Here is a 15,717-nt window from a genome sequence, read left to right as displayed (position 1 = left end):
CTCAAGAATCTTTCGCGATTGTTGCAGCTGCGACATGGAAGTGTCACTCATGATTAGTTCAGCACTGGAACGCCAAGTATCATAATCTGGCTCATAGGTTGGCCGGGGGTCCTTGCCAGAAAAAGCTCTGAGTTTTTGTGAAAAATGTTGCACTGAATGATCATCTCTTCTCACAATGTGCTCAACTACTACACGCTGCACCTCAGGAGGGTTTAAATCTGGTGCAGGTATGGTGGGTGCACTATGAGCTGGGTTTCTTGCAGTGTGATTTGACTGGTTCGATTGTTGTGCACCACCAACACTGGGTTCAACAGCTGAAGGCTGAAACTCAGCCAAGGGAGATTCAGGTGAGTCAATTTGCTCTGATTGATCATGTTCAGGCTCTTTGATTGATTCAGCTATCTGTGACATCATGTCCTTCAGAACATCTGCAAACCCTCGGCCGCTCATTTTGGCTAGGTTTTTTAACTCAGTGAGATATGACTTGGTTGTATCATTCCCCACACATCGCGTGTATACGCTTGCAAGAGATTGTATTCTATAGCTAACCCCACTATCGGATATGTGGTTGTAAGGTAACGGCTCAAGAGCATCAATAGCAGTACCTGAATTGTACTCAACTACAACACTCGAGAAAAACTCAGATTTACTATCATCTACCTTTAAGACTCTTGAGATTGACCCATACTGTTTTAGGAATTCAGTCACCTCATCAATTTGCTCATCTCCAGCTATTTCGCTCACCATCACCGAATTTGGGACTTTAACAGATTCACGCTCAACAAGACGGTCCATTTTGGGTGCGTTATATACTTGTAATCACATGAGAAAAATCTCCTGGCTGGCTCGCCAAAACTTACTGTAACCACTGACTCACTTTAAGTAGTTTAGGACAGCCAAACTATAGACCAGTTGCTAGGTTCGGCAGGGCTACAATAGAAAGCGAGGCGAATACAGAATGAAATGGCTGGAGACAGGAATTTGAGCAGCAACGGTTATTATTTACACAAAAATGAAATAAACAAGACACAAATTCCACATTGACAGTAGTAATGATAATAATAACAATAACAATAATAAGAATAAGCCGGCAAAACAAAAATAACCCCAAAAATAGTTGTTTGAGCTCAATATTCAATTGTCTTTTTGTCTTTGGTCATTTGTCAAGTCAAAAGTTCTTAGTCTAGTTCTTTTTCTCTTTCGTTTGTGGTTTGTGTGTTACCACTTGGGAGTCTCCGTCGAGGAAGAAGAGTAAGTTCCTCTGCAAAGTTCAGTCTGGGCTCAGGCTCGCCATCTCCATCCGGAGAGAATCCATCGGGATCCAAAATCTTAGTTCCTTCCACACGAACAAGGAAAAAAAACCTAGCCTGCACAACAATATTAACATTATTGCACACAGCCAGCTCCGTTTCGTCTCTTGTATCACAGCTATAGCTTTAGTTCTTTATCTTTTCACATTTCTTTCACATTACCACAGTAATACATTACATGCATGCTTTGAATATATCTCTCGTTGTACATGAAATTATTTTAACCACATGTAAAACAACAAATGAATTTCTCGTTCTCTTTTCAACCATGAAATTGTGATTAATAGGTATAACCAGCAAGATAATAGATTTTTCCAATCATCGTTCAAGTATGCTAAACAAATTCTACCACAAACAGCATTTCAACCGTTTTTAAACAGCAAATTACCACTCGCGAATCGGTATGAACAGAAGAAACAACTTTTAGCAACAGGTTAACACATTATTAATTTTTCAAACCCATGGGCTCAACTCACCAAAATGTTAGAAAATTCCGCACGAGCTATCCGTGGCCTGTCTCATCTACGTCCACGTGCGAAAAGACCTAGCTCATGTGAAACGATGGTCTGGTGTTTTGGAAGACGGGGCTAAACCCACTTTCAACCAATGAAAAAAAAGCATTTACCCCTTGTGATTCGGCAACAGAAAAATAAAGTTTGCTGGAGGATCACACTTCCTATTTTCAAAATAAATGATGCTTTTCAAAATAAAAGAATGAAAATACATTTATACAAATAAAAAGAAACCAAGAAAGAATAACAACAAAAGCGGTTTTCTCTACTGGGTTACAACAACAGATCAGTAAATCCTGCAGTAATGTCCTATGGTCTGTCATCTTGAGTGAGACCACTCCCAGAACCTTAACAACCTCAACCACTTGTAGCAGATGGCTGCCCCTCCCTCAGGTTTCATCCTGTTACAGTTTTTTCTGATGGCTTTAACCCTAACTGTGATTCTTATAGCACAATTCCTAAAACTATTAATACTTATAGCAAAACCACTCACTGAGTTTGCAAAACTAAAAGCACAAACACTTCTTTGCACTCAGTTTGCAATGTTGTAACACACACTTTGCAAGTATGTAGGCACAATTCAGTGCACAACACTCTTTTTGCAGAACTTTAAACACAACTCACTGCTTACACTCAATTACCAAGTTTCCAACACACTCCTAGCAAAATTATACACATGTATGGCTATCATTAACACTATTTTGCCAACTGTCTGGCACACTTTCACATGTGAAAACTGTTTTAGATAATTAGTCCACTTTGCAATCAGCCTAAGCACTATAAACAGGCCACAGGTAAGCTGTCTATGTGGAGTACAATGGAAGGAGCAGTAAGAGTGAGAAGAGTGAGAATCAGAGGAGGCTGAGGGAGAGGACGTGGAGGTGAAGAAGTTGGAGGAAGAGGACGTGGAGGTGAAGAAGCAAGAGGGTTAGAGGAAGTTAGAGGAAGAGGACAAGGAGGAGCAAGAGGAGGACGAGGAAGGGAAGGAGGAAGGGTAAGAAGAGTAAGAAATAGAATTACTGATGACATCAGCTCTACATTAGTGGACCATGTAATCAACCATGGAATGACCCTGAGGGAAGCTGGCCAACGGGTTCAGCCTAACTTGAGCTGCTACACTGTAGCAGGCATCATAAGGATGCCCGCAACAGAATCCGAATGAAACAAATCTACAGAGTACCTTTTGAAAGAAACAGTGTACGTGTAAAACAGCTGTGATATGACTATGTGCAGGTAAGCTATAGTATCATTGGTACTGAATTTGGAAGTGCATACTGTAGTGCCGTGCATGTGCCTGCTGTGCTGAATTTGTTTTGTCTTGTCTAGAGAGTGATGGAGCTAGAGGCAGATGCCATGGGTCATGAGCAGATTTTTGTGGATGAGGCTGGTTTCCACCTCACAAAGACAAGGAGACGTGGCAGGAACATTATTGGACACCGTGCCATAATCAATGTCCCAGGACAATGTGGTGGTAACATAACTATGTGTGTTGTTCACCATCATGCAACCCTGGGCCCATATAACACTGCACACATTATTACATTCCTGGACACCTTTGACATGCTCACCAATGTTCAGAGACCAGAGCAGACCAGATACGTCATCATATGGGACAATGTTAGTTTCCATAGATCTGCTTCGGTCCGCAACTGGTTTACAGATCACCCACTCTTCACTGTACTCAACCTCCCCCCATACTCTCCATTCTTGAACCCAATTGAAGAGTTCTTCTCTACCTGGTGCTGGAAGGTCTATGACTGTCATCCCCATCAACACATAGCCCTTTTACAGGCAATGGAGGAGGCATGTGGGGATATTGACCAGACATCATGTCGGGCCTGGATACGCCATTCCAGGAGATATTTTCCCCGGTGCCTTGGACTCGAGGACATTGCATTTGATGTTGACGAAATTTTGTGGCCGGACCCAGAGAGACGACACGATGTAGACTGATTTCTTTTTTTTCCTCAGTGAAATTACTGTTTTGTTTGGACTTGGGAATAAACACTTGTGTTTGTTTTGATGTGTGTAAATAAACACCAGTACTTGAAGTTTGGATCCCTCCATGTTTACAGACCTATGACAAAAGTATGAGCTCAAACTGACATAGCCTACTTTGTGCACAGAGAAAGCAAAAGCCAGATGTGTTTTTTATTCATACCATCAGTGTTTAGTTGGTGCATTGTGTGCTTATTAATATGATGGCTTGTGTTAACTGTTGGATACGAAAATACCATTTTTACAAAGGTGTGGAGAGTTAAGCAAGGGTTATTCGCTTTTGCAAGAAAACTACAATGTTTTGCTGATTGGGTGAAGAGTTTTCTTATTTGTGTGTAGAGTTTTGCAAAAATAGCCAATAGTTACAAAAAATGTGCTTAAGCTATCAGAAAAAACTGTAAATCCCATCGAGGAGTTCTTCTCTGCCTGGCGCTGGAAAGTGTACGACCGTCATCCTCATCAACAGGTAGCCCTTTTACAGGCCTGGATACGGCATTCAAGGAGATATTTTCCCCAGTGCCTTGGACTGGAGGATATCGCATGCGATGTGGACGAAATTTTGTGGCCGGACCCAGAAAGACGACATGATGTAGGCTGATTGTCTTTTTTTTCCCTTTTTTTTGTGAAATTCATATTTTGTGTTCTGACTTTGTCTTGGTTTTGATGAGTGTGAATAAAGACCAATACTTGAAGTTTGGATCCTTGTATGTTTACATGACACTATGACAAAAGTGTGACCTCAAATTGACATCTGTACACAGAGAAAGAAAAAGCCAGATGTGTTTTGTATTCATACCATCAGTGTGCAGTTGGCGCATTGTGTGCTTAGTAGATGATGGCTTGTGTGTACTGTTTGATACGAAATCACCATTTTTACGAAGGTGTGAAGAGTTAATCTAGCTGTGTTCGCTTTTGCAAGAGAACTACAATGTTTTGATAATTGGGTGACAGGTTTTCTTATTTGTGTGTAGAGTTTTGCAAAAATAGCCAATAGTTACAAAAAATGTGCTTAAGCAATCAGAAAAAACTGTAATACACCCCTTCTCTGGATCAAAAGCAGTTCAGTGACATGAAAATGAAAGGCTTACAGCACCAGGTATTCCCAGGCAGTCTCCCATCCTAGCACTAACCAACCCCAGCCCTGCTTAGCTTCCGAGATCAGACGAGGTCAGGCGTGCTCAGGGTGGTATGGCCGTAAGCTGCTGCCCACAGCACAATGTGTCAATTTATGGAATCAAGTGATGAGGTGGCCAGTACCTGAAGTTACGAACACAATCCTATAACTACGGTGGCCCTGAAGTGCAAATCACACCAACAAATTGCTAAACACAACAACAAAATTGAGAGGCCCTGAAGTGCAAATCACACCAACAAATTGCTAAACACAACAACAAAATTGAGAAACACAAAAACAAATGGAGAATCACAAAACAAAATTGAGAAGCACAAAAACAATACTGAGAATCACAAAATCAAATTAAGAAGCACAAAAACAAAATTGAGAAGCACAAAAACAAAATAAGAATCACAAAAACAAATTAAGAAGCACAAAAACAAAATTGAGAAGCACAAAAACAAAACTGAGAATCACAAAATCAAATTAAGAAGCACAAAAACAAAATTGAGAAGCACAAAAACAAAAGAAGAATCACAAAAACAAATTGAGAAACACAATTACGTTAAGAAAACCGGAAAGGGTAGGTACCATTCGGCAACAGGAGACATCACTGATTGGATGTCCGCGCTGTTCGTCTTTGGAACCGGAAGTTACTCTGCCTGTAGCGCATTTCGTTTGAAGAAGAACGGCGGAATGTTTTGTCCTAGCTGTGGGAAAAAGCTGGTTGAGGAGTCACCGAACTTTTGCAGCGGCTGTGGCGAGAGGCTTTATCACGCATCTTGCATCGGAGACACTTCACTCCCATTGAGTAAGTTAATAAGCATAATAAAATGTTTGTTATTAATTGATTTATTAGCCTAGCGTTAGCTGTTTCCAGACCATAGCAGACCAGAGGGCTGTTCCACTAAGCGAGCTCAGAAAATCGAGGCTCATTTGAAAATGCACGCAGCTGTCAAAATGACTGCTCAAGACCTTTCTAGTAGTGAAGGTTTGAAGGCAGTTCTAGTGTTAACAAACCTCGCAGCTAGGGTGCCACGGACCAGACTTGTCCACAAGCATATTGCATAATGAATGAGCAGAAAGACTGCAGGTTAGCCTCGTTGCTGGAACCGAATTTGGGGCAATCGAGCCTGGATTTTCAGAGTGAGCCTGGCTTTTGGGATTAGCTTGCTTCGTGGAACAGTCCTCTGAGCATTTCCACAACTGAAACGATAATAAATTAGTTCATTTATTATGTTTGGTTAACTTTAGGAACTAACACTATTATGTGTCTATACATTAAAACTTACTGGTGTAGAATTGTATTGGTCAGTAGTATCAGTTGCATTGTCATTCCTTGGTAGAAATTTTCTAGTGAGATTATTCAGTGTTGTCCTTATTTGCGTGTTGTGTGGACAATGGAATGTCACATGAATTAATGTCTTTAATGTGTGACATTGTAGTACATTTTTCCTTTGTTTCCCTTTAGCATCACAGACTACCTCAAACTGCCCGACTCCAACCTTCAGCACCTTCATAGAATACAGAAAAAATAAAAATGAAGAGAGGTAAAAGTTTTCTGAAGGGAGGAAGGGCTTAAAGAAAAAGGAAAAAAGAAAGGTTCAGGTAGTTTGGCTAGCTCAGTCTGAAAACAAGTTGAAGTTAATTTTCTAATGACATTCTTTTGTTATTCCTTAGGGGAGTTGTGTAGAAAATGTTCAGTGTAGTAAAGCTATCCAGAATAAGAACAATTGTTTACGAGTAATTGTACATTTAGGTTGTCAGGAAGATCCCTCTTTTGCAGTTAATAAATATTCAAGTTTGAATAGATCTGCTTAGAGTCATATTAGTATCTACTTGGCCCATTGTTCATGTCTTTTTCCTTACAGATAAATGTCGGCTTGATGACCATTAAAAAGGGTGGTTTGAAGCCATACCGTGGAAAAACTATTTTCCTAACAACAGACCCTGACGCTACTGCCACAAGTCTGCTCAATCAAGCTGTTAAAAAAATGAAGGACTTTAACAAAGATCTAAAAGATGGACCTTTCCTTCTTCTGTATCCGGATGGCACTGAGGTCATTACTGTCCCTGGAACACAAAGACCATTTACACTTGAGGCTTATAAGGCTGAAGTTGGCAAGCCTTATCAAAGAATCACTGTTTTCATCTGCTTGAAGAGTGACTTTGAAGATGGTAAGCTGCTAATGTTTGTTTGGATTTTGACACACATTCCCTTAGTTTCAACAACTGCTAATTTTGAAATTGTGAAATGATAACATTACGCATAAAGCACCCAAGTCAATAGCATACCTACATAAAAATGGTGAATGGCCTGTATTTGATATAGCACCTTCTAGGGTTCTACAACCCCCCCAAGACACTTCACAACAAAACCAGTCATTCACCCACACACATTCACACACATTCACACACTGCTGGTGATTAGCTACAATGTGGACACAACTGTCCTGGGATTCACTGACTGAAGCAAGGCTGCTGTACACAGATGCCACCTATCCCTCCCACTACCACCACCTGGCATGGAGGGTGGAGTGTCTTGCCCAAGGACACAACGACTGCGACAGACTGAGCAGGGCTCAAACCTTCAACCTTTTGATTACAGGGCGGGCTTTTAACTCCTCTGCCACCATTGCTCCCTAAATTAGCTTGTATATGTTATGTTTCTTCCTGGAAACATGAAATTCAGCCATTTTTGGATCTACTGAGTCATGAGTTTTCAATGCTAACTTTATGCCTTTCGTATTAATCTATTATTGATGATCAAATAAAGTTTCATACATTAGTATGAATTTAGTTAGCTTAGCTTGATTTGTTTTCATGTTTTGTAGTTGGAGAAAATTTAGACTTGTCTGACTCTGACCCAGAGATTGTTATTAAAAGGCCCTCTGAGTTTGATCTTGCTGATACACTGGTAAGTACAATTTAAAATTTTCTATAGAGTTTTCTTGTTGTTTAGCCACCACCATTTGCCTCAGTTCAGTAAAACAGTTAATAGTTATATGTGAAATACATTTTGTGTGTGTGTGTGCGTGCTCGCGTGTGTTTGTTTGTTTGTTTGTTTGTTTGTTTGTTTGTTTGTTTGTTTCAGCCATGGGAACTTCAACATGAAAGCAGTCCTTTACAGAAAGCGGCAGAATATGAGTAAGTGATATTTTAAGAACATGTAATCTTTTACTGTTTTTTGCCTACACTTTGTATTAATGAGATATACACTTTTGTCATTCATTCTGTATATGGTTTTTGGAACATGGACTACATAATACTTGTATTGCTTGTTTCTTAATCAAGATGCTTAAATATTTTCAAAGTGTCAATTAATATTTTCACAGTACACAACAATAATGCTTTTCTTTGTTCTCTAAGGAAGGGTGCTGGGGATCTTGTGCTTGCTAATGAAGTACAACAGGTAAAAAACTTTTTTATTTGTAAAACAGTGCAGCAGACAATCTCCACCGCCTTTACTTTGCAATTAGATAACGATTCACTGTTTGCTTATTCATTGTTATTATACAATGCATTTCACATCCTCAATTTTCATACTATCAATAGATTATAACATCCACCCCTTAAAGGTACAATAAGTCATACTACATGAAATAATCACAAAGCAGTCTAATGTCTCAATCATGTTGGAAAGAAGGTTACATTGAAACTGTGTATGACTCGTCTTTGTCATCTAGAATCTTCTGGCGCTGATCCGTAGCCATGAAACTCATGGAACGAGAGGAGGGAGAGTCACTCGTTTGTTTATAAAGATAGACTGCAGTACACAAATTTGACCACAGGATGTTATTCTTATTTCATTCTTACTTATTGTACCTTTAGATAATCTATTGGGATAGGGAACCTAAGGTACATCCATCTACTTCCGGACCATGGGTCCCCTACTGCTAAAAAAATAGGAGTCTATGAGCCAATAAAAATTATTTTCTGATCCCGTTTGCTGTGTGCCATGGATTTAAAATATGATGTCCGTGAAGTATATAAACACATTTTGATGCCAAAAAGTGCTTAAGCGACAGGTGGCAAAGGTTATTTTAGGTTTTGTTTGAAAAGACGTGGCGAAATGTAAATGTTCGTCTCACAAAATTGACATCATCGAACCAGACACAGAGAAGAGGAAAAGCTTAGTTTTGTTTAGCGAGCTTCGAATCCTTCTTCCAGGATGATGTGGAGAAAACCACTATAAATCTGGCCATGTGATAATTAGCAGCTACGCTGGGGGAGAAAAGCTTCTGAGGCGACGTCATATTTGTGACATCTGACTTGTAGTCATTTTAATGACGAATTTTTACAAGCTAACAAACCTCAAATTACATTACAGACATAGTCGAAACACAATTATTTATTATTTAAATTGAAGTACAACATATGTGTGATTCAGAGAGTAAGGCAAAGCAGACCAGAAAATAACTTTTATAGCTCCATTCACTTCCATTCATTTTTCTTTTGTTCAGGGACCCATGAGCAGACCAGAAGGGGAGGAGACTTAGGCTCCCTATATTAAAATAATTATCAATTGGTCAAATATGAATTTTCATTCATCCTCATTTCTGTATTTCCAGGTCATAGATTTGGAAGAAGAAAACGATACAGGCACTACTGAATGCCTCACTGTCGAGAGCTCCTGTTACAGGTGCGTTGTATCTTGAGTAATTATTCCAGAGGGTTTCACAAAATATATACACACAATTATTATAAATGTATGTAGTTTGACTCTTTTACATTAGATTCTTCAGAAAAAAAAAATAGTAGAATCGTTCTATAAAACTGGAACTGCATGTTTATGCATTTGTCTTTTTGCATCTACACTTTGTGTACATGTTTTCACTCTGCAGAAACTACACACAGCTGTTTGAACCGATTGTGATTGATGATGAAGATCCTACTCCTAACGAAGCCTCATTAATGGGCAGCTGCTTTGGGTCTTTTAATACACCCCTTCTCTGGATCAAAAGCAGTTCAATGACATGAAAATTAAAGGCTTACAGCACCAGGTATTCCCAGGATGTCTCCCATTCAAGTACTAACCAAGCCCAGCCCTGTTTAGCTTCCGAGATCAGACGAGGTCAGGCGTGCTCTGGGTGGTATGGCCGTAAGCTGCTGCCTACTGCACAATGTGTCAATTTATGGAATCAAGTGATGAGGTGGCCAGTACCTGAAGTTACAAACACAATCCTATAACCCTACCTGCATGCTTGCCTAATACCCTAACCCAAAGACTCAGTTTAGCATTTATCCAGCAGCACAGGCCCTGGATTTTTGAAGATGGCCTCAGGAACCAGCACAGGGCCTGGTGTGGTGTAGTTAGCCTCGGCCAGCAGCACTGGCCCTGGTGTGTTGTAGGTGGCCTCAGCCAGCAGAACAAGACATTGGTGAAAACAGCCAAAAGCAATGTCGTTAATGTGCACTCATTAATGGGCAGCTGCTTTGGGTCTTTTAATACACCCCTTCTCTGGATCAAAAGCAGTTCAATGACATGAAAATGAAAGGCTTACAGCACCAGGTATTCCCAGGCAGTCTCCAATCCAAGTACTAACCAAGCCCAGCCCTGCTTAGCTTCCGAGATCAGACGAGGTCAGGCGTGCTCAGGGTGGTATGGCTGTAAGCTGCTGCCCACAGCACAATGTGTCAATTTATGGAATCAAGTGATGAGGTGGCCAGTACCTGAAGTTACGAACACAATCCTATAACCCTACCTGCATGCTTGCCTAATACCCTAACCCAAAGACTCATTTTAGCATTTATCCAGCAGCACAGGCCCTGGATTTTTGAAGATGGCCTCAGGAACCAGCACAGGGCCTGGTGTGGTGTAGTTAGCCTCGGCCAACAGCACTCGCCCTGGTGTGTTGTATGTGGCCTCAGGCAGCAGAACAAGACATTGGTGAAAACAGCCAAAAGCAATGTCGTTAATGTGCCCTCATTAATGGGCAGCTGCTTTGGGTCTTTTAATACACCCCTTCTCTGGCTCAAAAGCAGTTCAATGACATGAAAATGAAAGGCTTACAGCACCAGGTATTCCCAGGCAGTCTCCCATCCAAGTACTAACCAAGCCCAGCCCTGCTTAACTTCCGAGATCAGGTGTGCTCAGGGTGGTATGGCCATAATCTGCTGCCCACAGCACAATGTGTCAATTTATGGAATCAAGTGATGAGGTGGCAAGTACCTGAAGTTACGAACACAATCCTATAACCTTACCTGCATGCTTGCCTAATACCCTAAGCCAAAGACTCAGTTTAGCATTTATCCAGCAGCACAGGCCCTGGATTTTTGAAGATGGCCTCAGGAACCAGCACAGGGCCTGGTGTGGTGTAGTTAGCCTCGGCCAGCAGCACTGGCCCTGGTGTGTTGTAGGTGGCCTCAGCCAGCAGAACAAGACATTGGTGAAAACAGCCAAAAGCAATGTCGTTAATGTGCCCTCATTAATGGGCATCTGCTTTGGGTCTTTTAATACACCCCTTCTCTGGATCAAAAGCAGTTCAATGACATGAAAATGAAAGGCTTACAGCACCAGGTATTCCCAGGCAGTCTCCCATCCAAGTACTAACCAAGCCCAGCCCTTCTTAGCTTCCGAGATCAGACGAGGTCAGGGGTGCTCAGGGCGGTATGGCCGCAAGCTGCTGCCCACAGCACAATGTGTCAATTTATGGAATCAAGTGATGAGGTGGCCAGTACCTGAAGTTACGAACACAATCCTGTAACCCTACCTGCATGCTGGCCTAATACCCTAACCCAAACATTCAGTTTAGCATTTATCCAGCAGCACGGGCCCTGGATTTTTGAAGATGGCCTCAGGAACCAGCACAGGGCCTGGTGTTGTGTAGTTAGCCTCGGCCAGCAGCACTGGCCCTGGTGTGTTGTAGGTGGCCTCAGCCAGCAGAACAAGACATTGGTGAAAACAGCCAAAAGCAATGTCGTTAATGTGCCCTCATTAATGGGCAGCTGCTTTGGGTCTTTTAATACACCCCTTCTCTGGATCAAAAGCAGTTCAATGACATGAAAATTAAAGGCTTACAGCACCAGGTATTCCCAGGATGTCTCCCATTCAAGTACTAACCAAGCCCAGCCCTGTTTAGCTTCCGAGATCAGACGAGGTCAGGCGTGCTCTGGGTGGTATGGCCGTAAGCTGCTGCCTACTGCACAATGTGTCAATTTATGGAATCAAGTGATGAGGTGGCCAGTACCTGAAGTTACAAACACAATCCTATAACCCTACCTGCATGCTTGCCTAATACCCTAACCCAAAGACTCAGTTTAGCATTTATCCAGCAGCACAGGCCCTGGATTTTTGAAGATGGCCTCAGGAACCAGCACAGGGCCTGGTGTGGTGTAGTTAGCCTCGGCCAGCAGCACTGGCCCTGGTGTGTTGTAGGTGGCCTCAGCCAGCAGAACAAGACATTGGTGAAAACAGCCAAAAGCAATGTCGTTAATGTGCACTCATTAATGGGCAGCTGCTTTGGGTCTTTTAATACACCCCTTCTCTAGATCAAAAGCAGTTCAATGACATGAAAATGAAAGGCTTACAGCACCAGGTATTCCCAGGCAGTCTCCCATCCAAGTACTAACCAAGCCCAGCCCTGCTTAGCTTCCGAGATCAGACGAGGTCAGGCGTGCTCAGGGTGGTATGGCCGTAAGCGGCTGCCCACAGCACAATGTGTCAATTTATGGAATCAAGTGATGAGGTGGCCAGTACCTGAAGTTACGAACACAATCCTATAACCCTACCTGCATGCTTGCCTAATACCCTAACCCAAAGACTCATTTTAGCATTTATCCAGAAGCACAGGCCCTGGATTTTTGAAGACGGCCTCAGGAACCAGCACAGGGCCTGGTGTGGTGTAGTTAGACTCGGCCAGCAGCACTGGCCCTGGTGTGTTGTAGGTGGCCTCAGCCAGCAGAAGAAGACATTGGTGAAAACAGCCAAAAGCAATGTCGTTAATGTGCCCTCATTAATGGGCAGCTGCTTTGGGTCTTTTAAAACACCCCTTCTCTGGATCAAAAGCAGTTCAATGACATGAAAATGAAAGGCTTACAGCACCAGGTACTCCCAGGCAGTCTCCCATCCAAGTACTAACCAAGCCCAGCCCTGCTTAGCTTCCGAGATCAGACGAGGTCAGGGGTGCTCAGGGTGGTATGGCCGTAAGCTGCTGCCCACAGCACAATGTGTCAATTTATGGAATCAAGTGATGAGGTGGCCAGTACCTGAAGTTACGAACACAATCCTATAACCCTACCTTCATGCTTGCCTAATAGCCTAAGCCAAAGACTCAGTTTTGCATTTATCCAGCAGCACAGGCCCTTGATTTTTGAAGATGGCCTCAGGAACCAGCACAGGGCCTGGTGTGGTGTAGTTAGCCTCGGCCAGCAGCACTGGCCCTGGTGTGTTGTATGTGGCCTCAGCCAGCAGAACAAGACATTGGTGAAAACAGCCAAAAGCAATGTCGTTAATTTGCCCTCATTAATGGGCAGCTGCTTTGGGTCTTTTAATACACCCCTTCTCTGGATCAAAAGCAGTTCAATGACATGAAAATGATAGGCTTACAGCACCAGGTATTCCCAGGCAGTCTCCCATCCAAGTACTAACCAAGCCCAGCCCTGCTTAGCTTCTGAGATCAGACGAGGTCAGGCGTGCTCAGGGTGGTATGGCCGTAAGCTGCTGCCCACAGCACAATGTGTCAATTTATGGAATCAAGTGATGAGGTGGCCAGTACCTGAAGTTACGAACACAATCCTATAACCCTACCTGCATGCTTGCCTAATACCCTAACCCAAAAACTCAGTTTAGCATTTATCCAGCAGCACAGGCCCTGGATTTTTGAAGATGGCCTCAGGAACCAGCACAGGGCCTGGTGTGGTGTAGTTAGCCTCGGCCAGCAGCACTGGCCCTGGTGTGTTGTAGGTGGCCTGAGCCAGCAGAACAAGACATTGGTGAAAACAGCCAAAAGCAATGTCGTTAATGTGCCCTCATTAATGGGCAGCTGCTTTGGGTCTTTTAATACACCCCTTCTCTGGATCAAAAGCAGTTCAATGACATGAAAATGAAAGGCTTACAGCACCAGGTATTCCCAGGCAGTCTCCCATCCAAGTACTAACCAAGCCCAGCCCTGCTTAGCTTCCGAGATCAGATGAGGTCAGGCGTGCTCAGGGTGGTATTGCCGTAAGCTGCTGCCCACAGCACAATGTGTCAATTTATGGAATCAAGTGATGAGGTGGCCAGTACCTGAAGTTACGAACACAATCCTATAACCCTACCTGCATGCTTGCCTAATACCCTAAGCCAAAGACTCAGTTTAGCATTCATCCAGCAGCACAGGCCCTGGATTTTTGAAGATGGTCTCAGGAACCAGCACAGGGCCTGGTGTGGTGTAGTTAGCCTCGGCCAGCAGCACTGGCCCTGGTGTTTTGTAGGTGGCCTCAGCCAGCAGAACAAGACATTGGTGAAAACAGCCAAAAGCAATGTTGTTAATATGCCCTCATTAATGGGCAGCTGCTTTGGGTCTTTTAATACACCCCTTCTCTGGATCAAAAGCAGTTCAATGACATGAAAATGAAAGGCTTACAGCACCAGGTATTCCCAGGCAGTCTCCCATCAAAGTACTAACCAAGCCCAGCCCTGATTAGCTTCCGAGATCAGACGAGGTCAGGCGTGCTCAGGGTGGTATGGCCGTAAGCTGCTGCCAAGAACACAATGTGTCAATTTATGGAATCAAGTGATGAGGTGGCCAGTACCTGAAGTTACGAACACAATCCTATAACCCTACCTGCATGCTTGCCTAATACCCTAACCCAAAGACTCATTTTAGCATTTATCCAGAAGCACAGGATCTGGAATTTGAAGATGGCCTCAGGAACCAGCACAGGGCCTGGTGTGGTGTAGTTAGCCTCGGCCAGCAGCACTGGCCCTGGTGTGTTGTAGGTGGCCTCAGCCAGCAGAACAAGACATTGGTGAAAACAGCCAAAAGCAATGTTGTTAATGTGCCCTCATTAATGGGAATCTGCTTTGGGTCTTTTAATACACCCCTTCTCTGGATCAAAAGCAGTTCAATGACATGAAAATGAAAGGCTTACAGCACCAGGTATTCCCAGGCAGTCTCCCATCCAAGTACTAACCAAGCCCAGCCCTGCTTAGCTTTCGAGATCAGACGAGGTCAGGGGTGCTCAGGGTGGTATGGCCGTAAGCTGCTGCCCACAGCACAATGTGTCAATTTATGGAATCAAGTGATGAGGTGGCCAGTACCTGAAGTTACGAACACAATCCTATAACCCTACCTGCATGCTTGCCTAATACCCTTAGCCAAAGACTCAGTTTTGCATTTATCCAGCAGCACAGGCCCTTGATTTTTGAAGATGGCCTCAGGAACCAGCACAGGGCCTGGTGTGGTGTAGTTAGCCTCGGCCAGCAGCACTGGCCCTGGTGTGTTGTAGGTGGCCTCAGCCAGCAGAACAAGACATTGGTGAAAACAGCCAAAAGCAATGTCGTTAATGTGCCCTCATTAATGGGCAGCTGCTTTGGGTCTTTTAATACACCCCTTCTCTGGATCAAAAGCAGTTCAATGACATGAAAATGAAAGGCTTACAGCACCAGGTATTCCCAGGATGTCTCCCATTCAAGTACTAACCAAGCCCAGCCCTGCTTAGCTTCCGAGATCAGATGAGGTCAGGCGTGCTCAGGGTGGTATTGCCGTAAGCTGCTGCCCACAGCACAATGTGTCAATTTATGGAATCAAGTGATGAGGTGGCCATTACCTGAAGTTACGAACACAATCCTATAACCCTA

At 43.2% G+C, this 15,717-nt stretch overlaps 2 non-coding genes and 11 pseudogenes across 2 annotated transcripts; all 13 read right to left on the bottom strand.

The window, feature by feature from the left end:
• Nucleotides 1–4,901: 4,901 nt before the first annotated feature.
• LOC148104655 (5S ribosomal RNA) lies at nucleotides 4,902–5,020 on the bottom strand (annotated as a pseudogene).
• A 4,902-nt stretch (nucleotides 5,021–9,922) lies between these two features.
• Nucleotides 9,923–10,041, bottom strand: LOC148104654 (5S ribosomal RNA; annotated as a pseudogene).
• Nucleotides 10,042–10,431: 390 nt separating this feature from the next.
• Nucleotides 10,432–10,550, bottom strand: LOC148104653 (5S ribosomal RNA; annotated as a pseudogene).
• Nucleotides 10,551–10,940: 390 nt separating this feature from the next.
• LOC148104652 (5S ribosomal RNA) lies at nucleotides 10,941–11,049 on the bottom strand (annotated as a pseudogene).
• Nucleotides 11,050–11,439: 390 nt separating this feature from the next.
• Nucleotides 11,440–11,558, bottom strand: LOC148104651 (5S ribosomal RNA; annotated as a pseudogene).
• A 390-nt stretch (nucleotides 11,559–11,948) lies between these two features.
• On the bottom strand, nucleotides 11,949–12,067 carry LOC148104650 (5S ribosomal RNA; annotated as a pseudogene).
• A 390-nt stretch (nucleotides 12,068–12,457) lies between these two features.
• LOC148104649 (5S ribosomal RNA) lies at nucleotides 12,458–12,576 on the bottom strand. The gene has a single exon (XR_015718725.1). It is a non-coding gene; the product is annotated as a 5S ribosomal RNA (ribosomal RNA).
• A 390-nt stretch (nucleotides 12,577–12,966) lies between these two features.
• LOC148104648 (5S ribosomal RNA) lies at nucleotides 12,967–13,085 on the bottom strand (annotated as a pseudogene).
• A 390-nt stretch (nucleotides 13,086–13,475) lies between these two features.
• Nucleotides 13,476–13,594, bottom strand: LOC148104647 (5S ribosomal RNA). Its single transcript, XR_015718961.1, has one exon. It is a non-coding gene; the product is annotated as a 5S ribosomal RNA (ribosomal RNA).
• Nucleotides 13,595–13,984: 390 nt separating this feature from the next.
• LOC148104646 (5S ribosomal RNA) lies at nucleotides 13,985–14,103 on the bottom strand (annotated as a pseudogene).
• A 390-nt stretch (nucleotides 14,104–14,493) lies between these two features.
• LOC148104645 (5S ribosomal RNA) lies at nucleotides 14,494–14,612 on the bottom strand (annotated as a pseudogene).
• A 389-nt stretch (nucleotides 14,613–15,001) lies between these two features.
• LOC148104644 (5S ribosomal RNA) lies at nucleotides 15,002–15,120 on the bottom strand (annotated as a pseudogene).
• A 390-nt stretch (nucleotides 15,121–15,510) lies between these two features.
• On the bottom strand, nucleotides 15,511–15,629 carry LOC148104643 (5S ribosomal RNA; annotated as a pseudogene).
• Between the last annotated feature and the right edge of the window lie 88 nt (nucleotides 15,630–15,717).

The sequence above is a fragment of the Neolamprologus brichardi genome, chromosome 3 (genome assembly GCF_056152115.1).
Source record: "Neolamprologus brichardi isolate AB-2024 chromosome 3, ASM5615211v1, whole genome shotgun sequence".
In the NCBI taxonomy this organism is placed as follows: Eukaryota; Metazoa; Chordata; class Actinopteri; order Cichliformes; family Cichlidae; genus Neolamprologus; species Neolamprologus brichardi.
Note: the sequence above shows the minus strand (reverse complement) of the source record. Positions and strands in the feature narration are given on the sequence as shown.